The sequence below is a fragment of the Erinaceus europaeus genome, chromosome 18, assembly GCF_950295315.1.
Source record: "Erinaceus europaeus chromosome 18, mEriEur2.1, whole genome shotgun sequence".
Classification (NCBI taxonomy): Eukaryota; Metazoa; Chordata; class Mammalia; order Eulipotyphla; family Erinaceidae; genus Erinaceus; species Erinaceus europaeus.
This window is the reverse complement of record NC_080179.1, coordinates 72,609,879-72,629,054: the sequence shown is the minus strand read 5'-3', so window position 1 is coordinate 72,629,054 and position 19,176 is coordinate 72,609,879. Positions and strand designations below refer to the sequence as shown.

At 43.0% G+C, this 19,176-nt stretch overlaps 1 protein-coding gene across 1 annotated transcript in view; it reads right to left on the bottom strand.

The window, feature by feature from the left end:
* GALNT13 (polypeptide N-acetylgalactosaminyltransferase 13) overlaps positions 1 to 16,219 on the bottom strand; it is a 555,668-nt gene extending 539,449 nt beyond the window's left edge. Inside the window, exon 1 of the mRNA XM_060178155.1 lies at positions 16,071 to 16,219. The gene's annotated coding sequence lies outside the window, so the exon portion shown is untranslated. The remainder of the gene's footprint in view (positions 1 to 16,070) is intronic.
* Positions 16,220 to 19,176: the final 2,957 nt, after the last annotated feature.

Below are 19,176 nucleotides of genomic sequence, written 5' to 3'. Positions count from 1 at the left end.
GCTGGCTTTAGAAGCTATAGCTATAGCATAGGACATAAACCCTCAAGGGATTGTGGGTATAAGAGACTAGTTACTGGGAGTCTGGTGGTAACCACAACAGTTAAGCGTACGTGGCGCAAAGCGCAAGGACCCGCAGAAGGATCCCAGTTGGAGCCCCCGGCTCCCCACCTGCAGGGGAGTCACTTCCCAGGCAGTGAAGCAGGTCTGCAGGTGTCTGTCTTGCTCTCCCCCTCTCTTTCTTCCCCTCCTCTCTCCATTTCTCTCTGTCCTATCCAACAACGACGACATCAATAACAACAGCCACAACAGAAAAAACAAAGGCCCATGCCACACAACTGGCTGGTCTTTCTGTTTATTTTGCTACCACAGTTGTTAGATACCTAATAAATCTGTTACTTTTATGAACCCCAACCAAAAGCCCACAGTGTTTTCTTTTTGTTGTTGTTGTTGTTGCTTTTTAACCAGAGCACTGCTCAACTCTGGTTTATGGTGGTGCAGGGGATTGAACCTGGGACTTTAGAGCCTCAGGCATGGGAGTCTGTTTGCATAACCATTATGCTATCTACCCCTGCCCTGGTTTTTATTTTTTACTATGCTCAAAGACAAAAAAAAAAAAATAAACAAACAACTGGGACCAGGCAGTTGCGCACCTGGCAGAGTACACATGCTACAACATCCTAGGACCAGGTTTCAAGCATCCAGTACCCACTTGCAGGTGCAAGGCTTCATAAGCAGTGAGAGAAGCAGTGCTGCAGGGGCCTGCCTCTCTTTCTCTCTCTCTCTCCTTTCTCTTTATATCCTCCCACCATAGATGTCTCTCCATCTTTCTCCACCCAACAAATAAATGCACTTTAAAATTATTGAAACTCAAAATTATATAAGATAGTTAGTTGCAAATATCTCAGATTTATGAAAATTGTTTCTCCTTACAAGCTTAATGAAGATGATATATGTTTGTCCTCCCACTTGAATTAGAATTCTATAGAGATAATAAGAATCTGTGTATTGCAGAAGCAAAAAGGGCCTATTGTTTCCTGATCAGTATGTGAAGTGTCCCATAACTAGCAAGTGAATGTGTTAATTCAGCCGCACTATCCAATTACTGACAATTCATCTCAACTTGGTACACAACAATCAAACTCTTTTAAAATCTGTGAGGAAGACTGTCTGCTCTCATTTTACCAAATAGGAGAAATACCACCCCAACATCAGAGAGTGGGAGCCAGATAATAGAAATTATTACTGCTGCTCTCACAACCGATCAATTAACATCACAATGAATTTCTGACATGAAGTCAATAGGCTAGAGATGTAATGCAACATACGAGTATTTCATAAAGGAAAAATCTGAACAAGAAATGAGAGAATTGGTGCAGCAACTGAAATTGGCATTCCCTCAAATCACACAGCATTCCCTTGGAGCCAGGAGCCTGCCAACTGCCAACTGACCACAGGGCCCAAGCACACAAAATCTAAAAGTAGACAAAGGTAATGAGATGCAAATTTAGCATCCTGGCCTTCTGCTAAATGACCCAGATGCAAGAGCTAGAGTGTCGCTTACCTACTCAGACTAAATGATGAAATGAAAAGTTCTATTTTTATCCACTTACCCCTGTTAGATGAGGATTTACAAGGCATAGAGAAGAAATCGAGTAGAGAGCACCAAAAAAAGAAAAAACAAAAGGAACAGCAAGAAGAAAACATATGGAAAAAGGAAGAGTATTCAGAAACGATAAACACAGTTTAGCTTAAGAATACAGAGATTTAAGGAACAGACATGGGCCTGAGATCAGATTGATGGGACCTATAGTTAATGGTATTTATATATTTTCCCATATTTGGGAGCTACTCCTGATCCACCTTACTAGTTCTATCCTCAACTCTGACTCCATCTTCCCAGACAATACTTGTAGCCCACCTGCATTTTAGCTGTCAGGCTCAGGCAAAAATTAGTAAAGGCATTGGTCCCTTGGAATATACCTAAAACAGACTTCCTAGCTCCTTTCAACAGGAAGACCACAAATTCCATCGTTATACTTTTAGCTTTAGGTTCTTGATTACTAAACAAATTGTTCTGTGTTGTATCTTATTGTCTTTCAGCCACCAAGTTGCAGATGCTACCATGACACCAACCTGACTTCCCTGGGCAGGAGGGTCTCACCATTGTGTCCTAGAACCCCACCTCTCCAGAGCCCTACCCCACTAGAGAAAAGTAGAAACAAGCTGGGAGTATGAATGGGCCTGTCAATGCCCAAGTCCAGTGGACAAATAATTAGAAGCCAGACCTCACACTGTCTGCTCCCCATAAAGATCTTTGGTCCATACTCACAGAGGGATAAAGAATAGGGAAACATCCAGTGCATGGGGAAGGAATATAGAACTCTGGCAGTGGGAATTGTATAGAATTGTACCCCTCTTATCCCATAATCTTGTCAATCATTATTAAATCAGTAATAAAAATTATTTTTAAAAATAGGATACAAAAGTTTACTGAAAATCCACTGGATATGGGAAAAGTCTGAAACCTGTCAGATATCTAGCACTTTTAAGTTACATTTGAGACTAAAATAACAAGACAATCAAAGAAACTGCCGGGATAGCCTGAGGGTACTTCTTCCCGAGCTAGTGCTCTCTGGGTTGGAGAGAACTCAACTGGAGCCGATCTAGGCTGCTGTGTGGGAGAGGGATCAGGAACTCGTGCCGCACTAACTTCGCAGGAGATACACTCTGGAACTCTCAGAGCCGGAAAGCAATTTCCAAGTGTCTTTAATCAGAAGAGCAGCTGTTTTTATACTCTCCAAGTAGGGTGGAAACAGGATGTGACATAGAGAGGGTGGAGCGAAAGTGACTGGTGGGAGACCAGGGTGTGACAAGGAGAGGATCAGGGTGTGACAAGGAGAGGGGGTGGAGCAGGTGAGAATTCTACCACTAAACCACCAATGCCCTGGAGGGAGTGTGGTGCTTTGTGTAAATGTAAAAGTGATTTATGTAAATAGACCAAAGCTTTGAATGGGATTAAATCTATCCCTATATAGGCATATGGTTAAGCAGAAGCCAGGGGGAACTGGCATACTATCCAACAAGAAACTGTATCTTTAAGGATTCAGGAGGTAAAAAGGTGAAACAACTCTCCTCCTCCTCCTCCTCCTCTTCCTCCTTCTCCTCCTCCTCCTCCTCCTCTTCCTCCTCCTCCTCCTCCTCCTTCTCTCTCTCTCTCTCTCTCTCTCTGGAAAAAATCAGCTTCACTAGGGAAAGACAGAAACAGGTTGGGGGTATAGATGAACCTGTCAATGTCCATGTCCAGTGGAAAAGCAATTACAGAACATTCTGCGCCCCCAAAAGATTTTTGGTCCATACTCCCAGAAGAAGAGAAATGTTAGAGGAAGATGACCAGAGAGCTCTGATTCCCAATTCCATCAGGACCCAGAGAGAAAAGAGGAAAAAAGGAAGGACACTCAGAAGTAGTAATAGGTGTAGGTGTAACACAGAAAGGAAGATAAGGCAAGGCCATTGAAAAAAATGGGCAAATATAGACATAGAGAGAAATAATAGTCAACCCATATATGTGACTTTGGGAAAACTACCACAGTTTCCAGTGGAGGGAATGGGGACACAGAACTCTGGTTATGGGAATAGTATAGAATTATGCCTCCACTACCTTATATTTTGTACATCAATATTAAATCACTAATAAAAGATCAACTTATAGCAGTAAAATCCTGAAGATGAAAAGAAAATAAACTAAAGATAAATCATATTAAAACACTTCATTAGTGCATTAAACAAAAATACTATAAAATACAGAAAGTTGCTTAAAAATCAAAGAAGGCAAAAATACTTCCCATCAAAAATATATCAATTCTGGTCTATATCTAGGTTTTGAGACTTTGTTGGGAAGTGAACCACCTAGAATGGAATTAGAGAATCCTATGAAAGGAAAGGTCTCACCCGAGTAATGAGGCTGAAGGGTTGACAATCCATACCCGACGTCTCTGGACACAATCTGAAGTGAAGCAGACCAAGGTGGTACTCACTGCGTTGATTAGTCTGGGATCAGCAGATGCAATATCATTTGGTATAAATGAGAGAAGCATGCAGGAAAGTGAGCCCCACTCTAGACGCTCCAGGACTGGGGGAAATATAGACTCTCTAGAGGAAGCGGGAAGTTCCTGCTGGCTTAGGGATTAAGAAGGTAACAGATAGTTATTGCTATAATATTATTTGGCAACTGGGTTAACTATGAAATATCCCTTTGTTAGGATTTGCTGTATCATACACAACATCACTATAATTTATGTCCTTTGATATTATTTGTATATAGCTGTGCCACCAGTTGCTTCTGTTCTCTCTGGTCTAAGCTTTTAAGAAAGTCAACATATCAAAGACTCAGCCTATGGTCTGTGCCTTAAAAAGTTTGAGGGAGTTGGGCGGTAGTGCAGAGGGTTAAGCACACGTGGGGCAAAGCACAAGGACCTGCAGAAGAATCCCCTTTGGGGTCTTGGCTCCCCACCTGCAGGGGAGTCGCTTCACAAGCAGTGAAGCAGGTCTGCAGGTATCTTTCTCTCCCCCTCTCTGTCTTCCCCTCCTCTCTCCATTTCTCTCTGTCCTATCCAACAATGAAGACAGACAACAATAACTACAATAATAAAAGAACAAGGGCAACAAAAAGGGAATAAATGAATACATATAAAAAGACTGAGACATTCAATCAATTTTCCCCTCTAGTATTAAATAGTGATTTATATGACTACAGATTAATAGGAGTGCACATAAACACCATTCCCACCACCAAAAGACTGTGTCCCATCCCACCTACCCCCAACACACACCACCCCCACCACCCCGCCCCTGCCTGCCCCATGAAGCTGAACATACACCCTCACCCATAATCCAGGGTTTTCACTTTGGTGCCCTACTCTGAATTCAGTCAAGTCCTGCTTCGAGTTTCCCTTTCTGTTCTTCTTTCTCAACTTCTGTTGATGAGTGGGATCATCCCATACTCATCTTTATCTTTCTGACTTAACTCACTTAACAAAATTCCTTCTAGTTCCATCAAAGATGGGTCGGAGAAAGTGGGTTCATTATTCTTAACAGCTGCATAGTATTCCATTGTGTATATAGACCACAGCTTTCTCAGCTACTCATCTGTTGTTGGGCACCTGGGTTGCTTCCAGGTTTTAGCTATTATGAATTGTGCTGCTATGAACATAGGTGTACACATATCTTTTTGGTTGTATGTTATGGAGTCCTGGAAGTATACTTGAATCAACAACAGTAGAGACTATTCCATCCTCTGAAGGGAGACTGATCAACATACTCTATGCTACCTGAGGAAGATGGGTCCTGATATTGGGGCAGTTTGGAATGTCCCTACTGATGACTACAGAATGTGAGCTCAGATCTACAGGGATGCAGAGGTCACATAAGCTCTTAAGATGAATATGGGCCCCAGATCAAATTGATGGGGTTTATAGTCAACAATATTTATACACCTTTCCCATATTGGGGAGCTACTCTCTTCTCAGATCCAGCTTTCTGGTCCTTTTTCCAGCCATGACATCATCTCCCCAGACAATAACAAGCATCCCACCTGCATATCAGATTTCAGGCTCAGGAAAAAAAAAAACTAGTATAGCCACAGTCCCTTTGGTATATAACTAAAATATGCCTACTACCTATTTACAGAACAGAGACCCCCCAACTTTTCACTGCACTACTCCAGTCTTTAGGTTCATGATTAGTCAACAACTTGCTTGGCCATATATGTTAAGTTTCTTTTCAGCCACCAGGTTTCAGATGCTACGATGATGCCAACCATACTTCCCTGGGCAGATGACCCCACCAGTGTGTCCTGGAGCCCTGATTTCCCCAGAACCCCGCCCCACTAGGGAAAGAGAGGCAGGCTGGGAGTATGGATTGACCTATCAGCACCCATGGTCAGCGGAGAAGCAATTCCAGAAGCCAGACCTTCAACCTTCTGCATCCCACAATGACTCTGGGCCCATATCCCCCAGAGGGATAAAGAATAGAAGAGCTATCGGGTGATGGGATGGGATAAGAAGTTCTTATCCCATTGTATCCTATGGTTTTGTCAGTGTTTCCTTTCAATAAATAAAAAATAAAATAAAATATATATATATATCAATTCTTTACCAATTGCCAGTGACTAAAATGTATTAATTTATTCAATCACATAAAAAGGCTTAGAAAAAATGCTTACAAAAAAGTTCAGATTTGGGAAAAAAAAAAGAGAGAGAGAGAAACCTAGAAATTTCAATAGAATTTTCTGACCCTTCCACAAAGATTTGCTAATGTTATTTTAAGCATCTACCAGCAGTTTCACAAGGTAATAAGTTATTTATTACATTAGTCACCAATGTAAATCTCAATTAAGAGTAAAGATCTAAGTACATTTTAGTTATGTACTTTTTTTTGTTCTGTCTGCAGTCACCAAGTGTTGATTTCTTCCTTTCTGTTTTGTTATGCTTTCCTTTTTTAAAGAGGGGGGATGGTAATGGTATGTCATCTTAGGAGAAACAACAGTGAAGCTACTTAAAGAAAAACCACTGCCCCTTCATAAGTTTCTTTTTTAATCTAGTTGCTATGACTTCAAAAAGATAATTTTTTTTTTTCAAATTTTAAAATTCTGAATGTGTTGGTCAGGTTTTCATCCTTAACTTTCAGAAAGCAAAACTTACTCAAATAGCAAATAAGATGCAGCAGCCTAATAAAACAAAAATGGCACAGTTTGAAAGCAGAAGTCTTGAAGCTTGAGATCCTAGTTTGATCCCCTAAGAGACATATACCAGTGATGCTCTGGTGTTCATTCTAATTCCTCCTCTCCCTCTCCCTCTCCCTCTCCCTCTCCCTCTCCCTCCTCCTCCCCCCCTCCCCCTCCTCCTCCCCCTCTCCCTCTCCCTCTCCCTCTCTCCCTCTAAGACTAAGACCTTGTGAGAATATGCTGTCACTGAGAAGGTGAAGGCAAAAAACTTTGATGATGACTACAGTGTGGAACTACAGTCTGTACTCACAATCTTGCCAACGACTATTAAATCACTAGTAAAAATAAAAATTTGAGGGGCAGCAATATAGCTCATGTGGGTAGTGTGCTGCTTTGCCTCGTACAAGACAAAGGTTCAAGCCCGGCCTCCACTGCACTGAAGGAAGTTACCATGCTGTTTTCTTGTATTATCTCTCTGCCTCTTTCCATTTGTCTCTATAAAAAATGCAAAAATTCTGCTACTTTGAGCCTTATGATTTAAAGCAGATAATTTTAGTCGGCTCCCTAAAAGAGCACACTTCCAAACGCCATATGACTTCACTCACATGGTAGGTCAAGAAACAAATGGACAAAGAAAACAAAAGGCAAACTCTTAGACCACAAGAACAAAACAGAGGTCACCAGAAGACAAGATACATAAATCGGGGGAAAGGAGTCAATTGTCTGGTTGATGAGTGGAGACTAGACTTTGGGGTGTGAACAGAATGCAGAACCTGCCAATGTACATTTATAAGGCTGTAAACCTGAAATCCAAAGGTTATAAATCAATGTCACTTCAATTTTAAAAAGGGTCTTAGCCCCGGTCCTACCACCTGTCAGTTCACTCCAAATACCTTACCTAATAATTTCTGAAACTCGATTTCTCATCTGCATGGGGAGATACTAATGATACATACTGGGGAGGGGGAAGAGATTTTTTTAAATGAAATGAATTAATGTCTGTGAAGTATTTAGAGTGCTGTCCAGGACATAGCATAGTTTTCTAGATAAAATTAAAATTAACAAATAAATCTAATAAAGGATGTACTGAAAGTGAATTACTTGCTTGAAATCTTACGAGATATCAGAACTGTCTAGGAAAATGATATATAAATATTGTGGGGAGTCGGGCAGTAGCGCAGCAGGTTAAGTGCAGACGGTGCAAAGCGCAAGAACCAGCATAAGGATCCTGGTTCGAGCCCCTGGCTCCCCACCTGCAGGTGAGTCGCTAACAAGTGGTGAAGCAGGTCTGCAGGTGTCTGTCTTTCTCTCTCCCTCTCTGTCTTCCCCTCCTCTCTCCATTTCTCTCTGTCCTGTCTAACAATGATGACATCAATAACTACAACAAAAAGACAAGGGCAACAAAAGAGAAATAAATATTTTTCACTAAATAACTAAATAAATATCGTAGACCTATTTAAATGAATAAACAAATAAAAGCAAAAGCCCCCTCACAATGTCACAGGCCACTTGAGGTGCATTTTCTACACCTAAGTGGCAATCATTTCTCTTCCATGGCCACCAGGGTCACTATCCAAAACTACTTGGGATTTAATGATATAAGTCAGTTTCCAACAAACAGAAGTTGAACTTGGAGGTTCTCTTTACAATGCAAAATAAATTCTTTATTATCATCAATGCAAAGAAAGAAATAAGAAGGAAGGAGCACATTCAAAGGACAGGACCAACTGGTCAGAAGGAAGAAGAGAGGAATAAGGTCTTCAGACACAGTCTTTTTGCTTTTCGCACAGTCCTCATTCTTTGTTCCAGGACATAGACTGTCATCATCTTGGTGACGGTAATTTATGTTTAACTACCAGGGACAAACAAGTCATAGCCAACCGCATTATCCTTTTAATAAACATTGATCAGTGAACTGAGGCTGGTGCAACTGCTAGCAAGTTTTCTCAGTTGAAATTTCAATGTCCAGACACGCAACTGGGAGGGAATCAACTAGCAGGGAAATTTATCATCAGTCTGTGTTAAATTAGAAAAATAAGTTCACTGTAGAAAAATGCACAGGGAGCGAAATTTATCCTATTTTAAGAAACATTTTGCCACTTTAGTTGACTTATGGTGCCTACTCAGTTATGAAATACTGATAACATAAGTAGTTTTTACAGTCACTCTTACTGTGTAAAAGAAAATGTGTGTAAAAGAAAGTGTATTTAAAGAAGTGGGCACTCATTTTAAGTCAGTGAAAATGTCAGACTGTGAACCATTAGCGCATTAATTTCAGGGACAAAAGTACTATGTATTCATGTGATACTAACATACACTAGATGTGGAATTTTGAGCTACTGAGTCTTTCTACATACAAAAACTTACTAACATTACTTTCTATTCATAATTATCAGGACAAAACATAGGAAGACCTATGAAATACTAACCCAACTCTACAAGTTTAGAATAAGCATGTAATGAATTTTTTAAATTTATCAGTCTCTTAACTCAATGTGCCATTTTTAACCCAATCATAAATGAAATACAATGGGTCGATCTTGTATATTATTTTTATCTAAGTGTGTTTTTTTCACTTTTTCTCCTTTAGATTAATGGAAGTATTATACAGGAGTTTAATATTGAGATAAATCTCATCCACTCTATGTGGAACTAATTATACAATAAAAATCATAAGAGGAAATAAAGTCAGTCATTGTCCTTATCTTCAACAAGATGCATAATCCCTCCATATGTCACAAGACATTATTCACATGAACCAGAGAGAGAGTATGCTTATAATAATCAAGACCACAAATACTGGTCAAGAAACTAAGTTGACACTCACTGCTGTATCTGGTGTGTAACTTAGATGACTCTGTATGTGCAGTTAGATGTGCTTAGCATACTTCCACTTAAGCAAGAAAGTTAAAGAGAAGGTCCTTCATGCCTGAGGCACCCGTGGTCTTAGGTTCCCTAAAAACACCACAGACCAGAACCACACAATATTCTGATGTAAAAAAGAAAGAAAAATTCTTCTGCTTAAAGAAGATACTCTGCACATGCATTATGTTCATCAAAGTATGAACCAATAGTTTATACTCTTTCTATAATATTCTACAACAGTTTAAGTAAGATTTAAATGAAATTTCACTATAGTTTAATGTATCAGAATTTCTGTTAATTGCACATGTTGAAACCTTGATATATTTTGTACAGTCCTCATTTTACTTAACGGTACACAATACTGAAAAAAATGTAAAAGACATCAGATATTCACATGGACAGTGTTCCATTTTCTCATGTAACAACAACAACAACAACAACAACAACAACAACAAAAACCCGATAATGGACATGCCCATGTGTATTTATGATGGCTATAGTCATGACTTTCTCTACAGCACTCTCTGGCTATGTTGGAAGGATGGACCATGATATGAAATAATTTCTTAACAATGAATATGCCTCAGGAATACTGCAAAAGGTAGAGCTTACAGCCCATTAATTATACTTTAAAACTTGATTGACAGATTGTGGGCACTATAATGATGTGAACATTTGCATGAAGTTCAGCCCCTATAGAAGTATGGCTCTCTACTTTAATTCACAGTATATGTTAAGCCTCAATAATCTCTTAATAATCAACAACAACTTTTAAAAATTACACAAATTACCATGAGAGAGAACTCACGTTTAAGTCCCTGGTCCCCAGTGCAAAGGAAAAACTGAGGTGGAGAAGACTGCAGGTGTCTCTCTTTCTCTTTCTCCCCCTCCCTACTTCTCTGTCTCTATCACAATAAAATATGAAACTAATGAAATTAAGGATTCAACTTAAATAAGTATTGAACTATACACAGAAGATGAAATTGTTATATGTCAATAACTGTACTGTAAACTATTAACTCCTCTACTTACGTAGAGGAAAATAAAATTGAAAAACTCACAAGAAATATGAATATTAGCTAATGAATTTGCAAGGTGCATTAGAATATACATTAGTCACACAGATGTATTTAGTCACCTGAAATCACTCTCGGTAATCAACTTAAGACCAGTGGACTAATCATAAACATATTACATTGAAAATGCAAACAGACCTATATCAGAATCAAGAAGAACTAGAGATTAACTTATTCAAATCTGTTAGATTTATAATATGCTATCAAAGATAACTCCTTATAGTGTCCCAAATGGATAACGAACTCTTACAGAATCATTGTCTGTGTTCATCTGCACAAATTTCTTTGAACTCTAGTTCCAAATGGAACACCAGACTCCTGAAAACTGGTAAGCCTATAAGTGAATGGCTGAAACTCTTAATTAAACATTGTACATTAAGATGAAAACTACAAAGAAATATTTAACCTATTAAAAAGACACAAAGTATCAAAGCAGACAGTACTGAATCTTTAAATCTGATTTCTATGTTCAAACATAGATTTTGTGTATTTATTGTGTGAAGGAGGAAGGTAATTTTAAGAAACAATATTAAATGGGTGGTGAGAAGTGTTTATTCTAATGTCAGTGAAAGGAGAAAGGATCTGGATGGAAAGTACATTTCAAATTCTTTGATAATTAGGCAACTTCAAAGTAGTGTTTCTGTTAGATCCCATTAGATTTAAGATGTCTACATGTTGCTACTACTGAAAGCAACACAAACTGGGAAGGTGATACACTGAAGACACAAACAAGACTGTGCTGTTTACTGCAAGAGGCAAAACTCTTTAGTAAGAAGGTAAACTGAAAGGACAAAACAATAGGAACTGTTCCTATTCACGAAACACAATGAACACTTAGCAGAGGCATGAAGCACTGTTAGTTCTTTTACATGATGGGCCTTTTGTCATACTCTACTCTCAACCATTTACTTTTCTTCTTAGGTTGAAACATCAATATTCTCCTTGTTTGTTCAACCAGAAAGAATAAAAATACTCATTGCTATCTCACACTTCCCCTGAAATACCAGTTTAAAAAGTTCTCCAGAGAGCTGTCCTGGGGAGATGAGAAATTGTACCCCTGTGTCAACAATTGTACTGCAAATTATTATGGGGAGGCCCATAACATGATTTAAGAAATTAAATAAAATACTTCACTGTTACATAGAAATATTCGTTGCACTATACCTTCTAGAAATCATGTTGGCACAGTGGAGTGCTGCATTTTACTCTGAAGCAAAGGCTTAGCCCATTAGTGCACATTGAAAGCTGTCTGTGTACCCACCTGGGAGGTGACAGAGTGGATTAAACATCGCCCCCCCTCTGGCCCAGTATGCGGTCCTGAGTTTAAGCCCTGGCAGCATTGCATATGCCAAAGTGATGCTCTGGTTCTTTCTTTCTACCTCTCCCTCTCCTAAATCAATAAATATTTTTTAAAATATGCATATATCGGGAGTCGGGCTGTAGCGCAGCAGGTTAAGCGCAAGTGGCGCAAAGCGCAAGGACCGGTGTAAGGATCCCGGTTCCAGCCCCCAGCTCCCCACCTGCAGGCGAGTCGCATCACAAGCAGTGAAGCAGGTCTGCAGGTGTCTATCTTTCTCTCCCCCTCTCTGTCTTCCCCTCCTCTCTCCATTTCTCTCCTGTCCAACAACAATGACATCAATGGTGACTACAACAATAAAACAGCAAGGGCAACAAAAGGGAATAAATAAGTAATAAAAAATTCTTTAAAAATATGCATATATCAGTATTCTTGCTGATAAGAAATCAGAATTGATATCTCAAACAATATTAGAAATTCTGGGAGTGGGGCGGGTGGTTGCGCAGTGGATTAAGCACACCTGGTGCAAAGCTCAAAGACCAGCATAAGGATCCGGTTGGACACCCCACCACCACCCAGCTCCCCACCTGCAGGGGTCCTCCTCCGGAGCCGTGAAGCAGGTCTACAGGTGTCTGTCTTTCTCTCCTCCTCTCTGTCTTCCCTCCGCTCTAAATTTCTCTATTATTGTCCTATATTGTCCTATCCGACAACAATGACAATACTAATAATAACAACAACAAGGGCAACAAAAGGGAAAAAAATAGCCTCCAGGAGCCCTGGATTCATAACGCAGGCACTGAACCGCAGCAATAACACTTGAGGCAAAAATAAATAAATAAACAATAAAGAAATTCTACCACCATCGTGTATTTTCTATGTCCAAATACAAAAAAAAAAGGAAGAGTATTAGATGATTTGCAAGTAACATTTTAAGAGAAAATTGTCCTATATGCTTCTGCACATTACTCATACTAAATTACTGACTTTTTAAGAGGCAACTAAAATGTCATCAAAATAATAATATGGCATTCCCTGAATTCCTACTGTTGTCTTGCACCACGAGGAATAACATTTCTAAATACTCTCTATAATTTCAAACTCCTAGAGAACTTTGTAGGAAAAGTATGATTAAACTGTTGCTTGGCAGTTTGGTGAGCATAATGTGTGTGCAGAATAGTTACTGTCAACATTAAAATTCGAAACCAGGCTTGAACATTCCAAATCATCCCAAGCACACCTCAGATATAGTGTTACATGTCAACTTACTACTGCTTCAAAGTAAGGAGGCCCAGTCATTATTTAAGGTAAGTCAGTCAGTTGTGTAGCTCAATTGATAGCCCCCAAATATTTTAAGCTGTCAATTATGTTCTTGATATTTTCAGAAGGGAATTTTTCATTAGTGTAAAAACCAGAGGAAAGTATTCACTCAAAAATGATGTCATGTCTCAATTTGCTTTCAGGTATGAGAGCTGAGAGATGCCACCCACCAGTCTCTGACCTCATTTTTTTCCCCCAATTCAGCAGTGACCATTGAAGAACATGAACCACGTTAAAGTTTTGTAGTGAGGGGTAATTCAGACTGTGAAGCTGCTTAATAAAATAATCACAAATAAGAAGATTCATGTTTCAGCACTGCTTCTATTCATCCTAAATCCCATTTAGAAAAAATAAATACAACTAAGTGAAACAAGGGGGAGGGGCATCAGAGTTCAATTTCTTCTTCAAGGACTCAGGAGCCAACTGCATGACTTTGAAGCCTACAATCCTTGACATGCTGATTACAAACAAACAACCAACATTTTTTTTTTTCAATTAAGCACTTACTACTCTTCCTCACACTGTTCTCTGATCTGCCATATCTGAGAAAACATGCAGCCCTACTCTGGACTTGGGTCCAGAATTAATCTGTAACAGCACTAGTGAAGCTCTTTAAGAATGCTTTTTCTACTTTGCCAAATCAGTTCTAAGATACAGTCCCTCTACTTAAGCAAACAATTTAAGCCTTAAAATGGAATACACACCAGAAATGTGAATTAAACACATTTATTTCAATGAATAGGAACATCAGGGAAGGACAATCCTCAATAGGACAGAAGATAGACAGAGATAGAAGAAAAAGATATAAAGTCATGGCTTGTGGCAAACAGAGAAATGGGCTTTTCTTCTCAAAGTCTGCCTAGAGCTATGGAGATTGTCCATATCTGGTGTCCTGCAAACCTGCTCATCTGCTAGGAGTTTTTAGAGATCCATCCGAGAAAAGGAAAGGCCAGAGATGCAACGCAAAAGTCAAAATGAGGAAAGAGAGAGAGAGTGGGTGTGTTGTGGGGTGGGAGGAGAAATAAGGATCTTGAGCCAGGAAGGCAAGCAGCCCGAAAGTAAAGCACCAATTGGTTGACCTTACTTTTCATTCTTATACAGGCAGGTTTCTTTAATACTGGAAGGTATGGACACACACACACACACACACACACACACACACACCACACACGAGGGGGGGGGGGCGTCTCTGAGCAATTGCAGCAACAAATAAGGTTGTAGACCTGGAAATGGAAAGACCTCAAGGAAACCTACTTCAGGTGTCTGGGGCTACCAATGCCTATCACTGCATACATTAAAAAAAAAAAAAATCCCATGCCATGTTTCTAGGCAAATTGACTGTGATCTCTCCCAAGGAAAATGCTCAAGGGCTGACTTAACGTTACAGCAGTTTAAAGCAAGCCATCAGCCTAAGCTCCTCTAAGATAGCCAATACCTTGGTTAAAAAAATAAAAAATAAAAAATGCTTCTATCCTCCCTAGGTTAGTTCTTGAATCCTGAAGTGTCTGTGTCTGTCTCCTGTAGCTCCCTGTACAGGCTGGAGATGTAGACTCTCCTGTTAGCCATTTAAACTGATCACAGTCCAGGATGCGGAGGGGCTTCCGCAGCTCTGGTGGTCCAGCCCAGCTGCCTGGATTCGCTGGGGCTGGCAGAGACAGCGCGGCACCCAGAATCCAGCTGGAGCGCTGGGTTTGGAGCCCCCTCATCCCGGACTCTTGGTTTCTTGGACAACCTAGACCTGGTAGCCACTTCAATACCCAAGTCCCTCCTGACCCTGAGCCGGGAGATCTCTGCACTGGGAGGTGCTGAGAAGGTGATGCTGGCGCCTTCTGATTCAGGGAACTGGTGTCCAAGAGGGTGAAGGCAGGAAGGATGAGGGCGGGGAGACGGAGATGGGCAGGAAAGGCAGAAAGAAACAGGGAGAGGACAGAATGCGAGGGAAAGAGTGGGTGAAATCGACATTGGGGACAGAGAGAAACGCACCCCACAGTAAAAGGCAGGGAGAAACAGGAAAAAAAAAAAAAAAAGAAACTCAGGGACACGGGGGACCTGGGCGGGGAGCGGGGGGGGGGGGGGGCAGAGGGAGAGACGGAAACTGAGTCAAAAACCTCAAAACCCAAAAGGTACTGAGAGACTGTGAAGCAAAGGAGCGCTGAGAGAGTGGTCGATGAGGGGAGCAAGAGAGAGAGGGGGGGGGGAGAGAGAAGGCAACCGTCCAGGACAACACCCGAGTCCCAGTCCCATGGCATCCCGGGCAAGGGGCGCGCACAGACGCCTGCACCCCCGTCCCCAACACTCACTGGCAGCCGCCGGGACAGAGTTGCCCAGGCTGGCGGGAGACGGCGCCGTCCCCCACCTCCAGATGCCCCTACCCGCAAGACGCAGAGGGTGGCCAGCACCCCCCGCACCCCGGGTCCGGCCGGGCAGCGGCAGAAAGTTGCGCGTCCCGCGGTTCTCCGCCGGCACCTGCAGCGGCAGACGAGCGCGCTCCCCGCGCACCGCACCCGAGGCCCCGCTCCGAGTCGCCCCGCAACCTGCTCGGGGACCCGCCCCGGGGCGCTCCGGCAGGACTTCGCGGGGTTCCAGGGCAGGCGGGGCGGGGAGGGCGTCGGGGTGGTTGGGGTGGTGGGGTGGCAGAGCGCGGAAGAGAAGCAGAAGAGACGGAGACCTGCCTGCTGGGGCGGCCGAGGATCCCGCGGGGAGGACAGCTGCAGTCGGCGCGGGGAGGCAGCACCCGGCCGGTCGGGTCCGGGCGGCGGGAGGAGGCGGCGGTGCGCTCCCAGCCCGCGCTCACCTGCGGTCAGGCCGCCCGGCTCCCGCTCACACCCGCGGGCGAGCAGAGCGCGCCGGCTCCGGCCTCGGCCAGCCCGGGAGAGGCGCCTTCATAGCGCGGCGGGCGGGCGGGCGTGCGGGCTCGCGGGCACACGAGGAGGCGCTGGCGAGCGAGCGCGGGGGGCTCAGCACATGGGCACCCCGCCGCCGCCGCCGCCCGGCCGCTCGGCCCCGGTTGCCCTGGCCGCCTCCCCAGCCCGCTCCCCGCCGGCCCCTCCTCCTCCGCGCTCCCCGGCTCCCTCCCTGGTGGCCCCTCCCGCAGCCCTGCCCGGAGGCCGCTCACTGGGCCGGCGGCATTTACGTAACCCGCACCCGGCCCCCCACTGCCGGCTCCCGCCGCTCCCCCGGCCGGGGCGGTGCGCACCCAGGGCGCTCCGGCTGCTCCGGGAGCCAATGCTCCAGCCAAGCAAGCGCACAAGTCCCGCGATACTTGGCAGGCACGGCCCCCGAGAGCCACAGTGGGGTCGCCTCCTCTCCCCCCAGTCCCCCGAGACCCCTGCCCGCCACCCCCACCGCCACCCACAGTCATCGCGGGGACCCCCGAGGACCGCTGGGCAGGAGGAGCTTTCACAGACGCCCGGGTGGCGCAGTGCACCTGCCAGCGCTGAGGATGAGGCTCCAGGGACCCCGCCCTCGCCATGCTCTCCAGTGGGGACATGTGTGTGTGTGTGGGGGGGGGGGGCTTTAAAAGAGGGGGTGGGGGCGAGCTGAAAGCACAGATCCCACTTTGGTCTCTTGTTAAGGCAGTTCATACATCCTGATCGGACACCAGTGTGGCGCTTGGCGACAGCTGCTGCCAGGTAGCTGGAAACGCAAAGTGCTTCCTTGTGCTCGACGTATTTTTTTAGAGGAGGATTTAAAAAAAAAAGTGGGGCTTTGGATCCTTAAGTCTGAAAGGTGTGGTCTTATCAATATATGAACAGCACACGCCGCCTCTGGCATGAAGTATTTAGATGCTGGCATTTCAAAGTAAAGTGAGTGGGTTTCCAATGGTAAAGGAAGTTACTGTGGAACAGGAATCAAGCACTCTGAATGAAAGTGTGTGTGAAGATAGCAGAACAGCGCCTGACACAAGGCACAGACTTAGCACTCAGAAATCGTTAGAATCTGAAGACTCTGGATCCCTGTACTAACAGCTTTACAGAAGGAACTCTTCTGTCAAACTAGAATTGCTGAAGCTGTGCCTTTTAATCACTCTGGGCTCCAGGTTAGTTTGGGCATTTGCCTTTTCTTCATTCATTCTGAATATACAGATTTTTGTCTTCATTTATTTAATATTTTATTTTGGATAGAGACAGATAGAGATGGAGAGAGAAGCAAGAGATAGACACCTGTAGTACTGTTTTACTACTCATGAAGTGGGGACTGAGAGTGTGAACCCAGGTTCTTGCACACTATAATGTGTGTGCTAAACCAGGAGTGCCACTGCCTAGCCTCCTTGTTTTTTGTTTTGTTTTTGTTCATATATATATGGGGGAGAGAGAGAGAGAGAGAGAAACAGAGACAGACCAGAAGACTGCTCAACTCTGACTTGAGGTAATGCAGGGGATTGGACCCTCAAGCATGAGCATCTTTTGCATAAATATTGCTATTTTCTCTGGCCTCTTCTTTCTGTTCTTACTTATAAATAGGACTTCTTTTCTTCATTTCTCTTAGCTCCCTCTTGGCTTATTCAGCAAAAATGGTGTGTGTGTGTGTGTGTGTGTGTGTGTGTCTGTGTGGTTGTGTGTGTGTATGTGTGTGTGTGAGATAGCTATTTCAAAAATATTAAGAACTATGTTCTACAATCATAAATTATTATTCGTTACTTCATATAATGTAAATTTTTTTGCTATCCTCATGAAAGGCAGTTTGTACACATGATCCCCCCCATGTGAATCCACTCTCCTAGAGGCCTTTTTTTCCCCATTTTTTTTTTTATTAAAGGCTAGGACAGAGAGAGGAGGAGAGCGTAGAAAGGAGGAGAGAAAGATAGACACCTGCATATCTGCTTCAACACTTGTGAAGCAACAACCTTGCAGGTGGGGATCCAGGGACTCAAACCAGGATCCTTGTGTGGGTCCTTGTGCTTGTGCATTTAACTTGGTGTGCTACCACCCAGCCCCCGACATGATATCTTTATATAATTTCATGAATCAACTATCTAAATTGATAGGATAATTGTTCTATTCCTGTCATGGAAGGAAGGAGAAAGAGAATGAAAAAGAATTGGGAGAGACCAGAGCACTGTCCAACTCTAGTATAAAGGATACTAAGAATTGAACCTGGGATCTCTGAGGCCTCGTGCATGCAAGTTCTGTCCTTCAACATACTGAGTTATCAACCCAGCCCAATAAGGACTGAGGGTGATTAAACATGCTTAATGCTATCCAGCCTGTCAGCTCTACCTCACAGCCAATTAGATGCTGTCTACCAGGGGTACTTGTGAACCTGTGTGAGGACAGACTGATTTCACTAGTGCGTCTATCTGTGGGTTCTCATGTATTCCTGTGAGCTCCATTTCTGCATCCAGACCACTCATTCTGCATGACATAACTGAGAAAAGCTAAGAATCACGAGATAAAAACTTGGAACTCTCACCCACTTAGTTATATAACCTGGGGAAAGAAAAGGTCCCTATCCTCACATTAGTTAATGAGGTTTGGGGCAAACATTCTAACACATGAGTAATATTTAACAACAAAGTCAAGCCAGTAAACAGCATATGTGAATTGTGACAACATATCTAAGTACTTCCAACTTTTCTCCTTGGGTATTACTAGCCAGGAATTATTTCCTTATACTTTATAACACACTGTCCCAAAGTGTAATGGCTCAATACAAGAAACCCCTGTAATTTCTCAAGGTTATGTAGGTTGTCTGGATGGGTTTCTGCTCTCCCTGGATCAGTTTGGGCTGGATGGTCTAAAATGCCTCATTCCCAGGTCTACTGATTAGTGAGCTCCTTAGGGGTGAGGCTTATATGGGAGGGTTTTCTGCTTTGTCATTCAAATACAAAGACACTCCTTAAATCTGTGTTATCTTTTTTCATAGTGAGAACAGCAGAGTTCTAAAAAGCAACAGTAGAG